The sequence below is a fragment of the Aquarana catesbeiana genome, linkage group LG09 (assembly GCF_042186555.1).
Source record: "Aquarana catesbeiana isolate 2022-GZ linkage group LG09, ASM4218655v1, whole genome shotgun sequence".
NCBI classification, from domain to species: Eukaryota; Metazoa; Chordata; class Amphibia; order Anura; family Ranidae; genus Aquarana; species Aquarana catesbeiana.
This window is the reverse complement of record NC_133332.1, coordinates 310934776-310938021: the sequence shown is the minus strand read 5'-3', so window position 1 is coordinate 310938021 and position 3246 is coordinate 310934776.

Here is a 3246-nt window from a genome sequence, read left to right as displayed (position 1 = left end):
GAAACAAGCTGAGATATTGGGGGGAGGGGGGGGGTCTGTCAAGCTTCTCCTGGAAGCTGAGATATTGGGGGAGGGGCTGTCAAGCTTCTCCTGGAAGCTGAGATATTGGGGGGGGGGGCTGTCATGCTCTCCTGGAAGCTGAGATATTGGGGGGGGGGGGGGGGGCTGTCAAGCTTCTCCTTGAAGCTCAGATGGAGGGGGGCTGTCAAGCTTCTCCTGGAAGCTGAGATGGAGGGGGGGGCTGTCAAGCTTCTCCTGGAAGCTGAGATGGAGGGGGGGGGCTGACAAGCTTCTCCTGGAAGCTGAGATGGAGGGGGGGGGGCTGACAAGCTTCTCCTGGAAGCTGAGATGGAGGGGGGGGGGCTGTCAAGCTTCTCCTGGAAGCTGAGATATTGGGGGGGGGGGCTGTCAAGCTTCTCCTGGAAGCTGAGATATGGGGGGGGGGGCTGTCAAGCTACTCCTGGAAGCTGAGATGGAGGGGGGGGGCTGTCAAGCTTCTCCTGAAAGCTGAGATGGGGGGGCTGTCAAGCTTCCCCTGGAAGCTGAGATGGAGGGGGGGGGGCTGTGGAGCTTCTCCTGGAAGCTGAGATGGAGGGGGGGCTGTCAAGCTTCTCCTGGAAGCTGAGATTGAGGGGGGGGCTGTCGATTTTCTCCTGGAAGCTGAGATGTGACCTTTCATATGATGAATGTCGGCACACTTTGACAGTACCATCCCAGGTCCTAATGGAGGAAGCATCTGTCAAAGTGAAGATTCATCATATAAATGGAACGCCTCAAATTTTATGAGAACCTTGTCGGTCCAAATTTGGGTTCCACAAAGGTAGCAAAAGTGAGCTAATATTCAGAATATAAAATTAAATTCTCAATGTTTCAGGAGAGCCTTGTCAAGCTTCTCCTGGAAGCTGAGATGGAGGGGGGCTGTCAAGCTTCTCCTGGAAGCTGAGATGGAGGGGGGGGCTGTCAAGCTTCTCCTGGAAGCTGAGATGGAGGGGGGGGGGGCTGTCAAGCTTCTCCTGGAAGCTGAGATGGAGGGGGGGCTGTCAAGCTTCTCCTGGAAGCTGAGATGGAGGGGGGGGCTGTCAAGCTTCTCCTGGAAGCTGAGATGGAGGGGGGGGGGCTGTCAAGCGTCTCCTGGAAGCTGAGATGGAGGGGGGGGGCTGTCAAGCTTCTCCTGGAAGCTGAGATGGAGGGGGGGGGGGCTGTCAAGCTTCTCCTGGAAGCTGAGATGGAGGGGGGGGGGGCTGTCAAGCTTCTCCTGGAAGCTGAGATGGAGGGGGGGGGGGCTGTCAAGCTTCTCCTGGAAGCTGAGATGGAGGGGGGGGGGGGGCTGTCAAGCTTCTCCTGGAAGCTGAGATGGAGGGGGGGGCTGTCAAGCTTCTCCTGGAAGCTGAGATGGATGGGGGGGCTGTCAAGCTTCTCCTGGAAGCTGAGATGGATGGGGGGGCTGTCAAGCTTCTCCTGGAAGCTGAGATGGAGGGGGGGGCTGTCAAGCTTCTCCTGGAAGCTGAGATGGATGGGGGGGCTGTCAAGCTTCTCCTGGAAGCTGAGATGGAGGGGGGGGCTGTCAAGCTTCTCCTGGAAGCTGAGATGGAGGGGGGGGCTGTGAAGCTTCTCCTGGAAGCTGAGATGGAGGGGGGGGGGGGCTGTGAAGCTTCTCCTGGAAGCTGAGATGGAGGGGGGGGGGGGCTGGAAGCTTCTCCTGGAAGCTGAGATGGAGGGGGGGGGGGGGGGGGGGCTGTGAAGCTTCTCCTGGAAGCTGAGATGGAGGAGGGGGGGGGGGCTGTGAAGCTTCTCCTGGAAGCTGAGATGGAGGGGGGGGGGGGGGGGCTGTCAAGCTTCTCCTGGAAGCTGAGATGGAGGGGGGGGGGGCTGTCAAGCTTCTCCTGGAAGCTGAGATGGAGGGGGGGGGGGCTGTGAAGCTTCTCCTGGAAGCTGAGATGGAGGGGGGGGGGGGGGCTGTGAAGCTTCTCCTGGAAGCTGAGATGGAGGGGGGGGGGGGGCTGTGAAGCTTCTCCTGGAAGCTGAGATGGAGGGGGGGGGGGGGGGGGCTGTGAAGCTTCTCCTGGAAGCTGAGATGGAGGAGGGGGGGGGGGGCTGTGAAGCTTCTCCTGGAAGCTGAGATGGAGGGGGGGGGGGGGGCTGTCAAGCTTCTCCTGGAAGCTGAGATGGAGGGGGGGGGGCTGTCAAGCTTCTCCTGGAAGCTGAGATGGAGGGGGGGGGGGCTGTCAAGCTTCTCCTGGAAGCTGAGATGGAGGGGGGGGGCTGTCAAGCTTCTCCTGGAAGCTGAGATGGAGGGGGGGGGGCTGTCAAGCTTCTCCTGGAAGCTGAGATGGAGGGGGGGGGGGGGGGCTGTCAAGCTTCTCCTGGAAGCTGAGATGGAGGGGGGGGGGGGCTGTCGATTTTTCTCCTGGAAGCTGAGATGTGACCTTTCATATGATGAATGTCGGCACACTTTGACAGTACCATCCCAGGTCCTAATGGAGGAAGCATCTGTCAAAGTGAAGATTCATCATATAAATGGAACTCCTCAAATTTTATGAGAACCTTGTCGGTCCAAATTTGGGTTCCACAAAGGTAGCAAAAGTGAGCTAATATTCAGAATATAAAATTAAATTCTCAATGTTTCATGAGAACCTTGCCAGCTCCATCTCAGGTCCCTCAAAGGTACCTGAGATGTGTGCCAACATTCAAAGTATCAATATATATATATTGATCAAAGAAACCGAAATGGAATATATTTTACATTACCAATTCTTAGATGTGATGGCTGAATTCGTGTTTTCTTCTTTTTTTTTTTTTTTTTTTGCATTTGTTGTTAGGAGGAGTTTTTCTTTTTTCTTTTCCCCTAAATAATACACTTCCTGTCCCTGGGTGACTTCTCCGCTGTATCTATCGAGGGAGTCATGGTTGTCCCCTTATGACAGGACTACAGACTCTTCATCTCTACCACATGGGAGGTGGGGGGGAATAGTAGACTTGGAAGAAAAATAACATTGTTCGAGGTGAGTTTAATCCCTTTACGTGACAAGGACACGGCATTTCTGGCAGGATCACTGAGTATAAAACCAAATGTGCCGCACTATGCTCTGCAATCAAAAATACTTCCTGTGAGTTCATGCAATATTGAATCCAGTGCTCCAAATTACCTGACTAGGTGAATAGTGCGATATAATTCCATACATGCATGAAGTGCTCATGTGCTAACAACGTATATATCGGCCTTTTTCTACCAGGGTGCCTTGACGT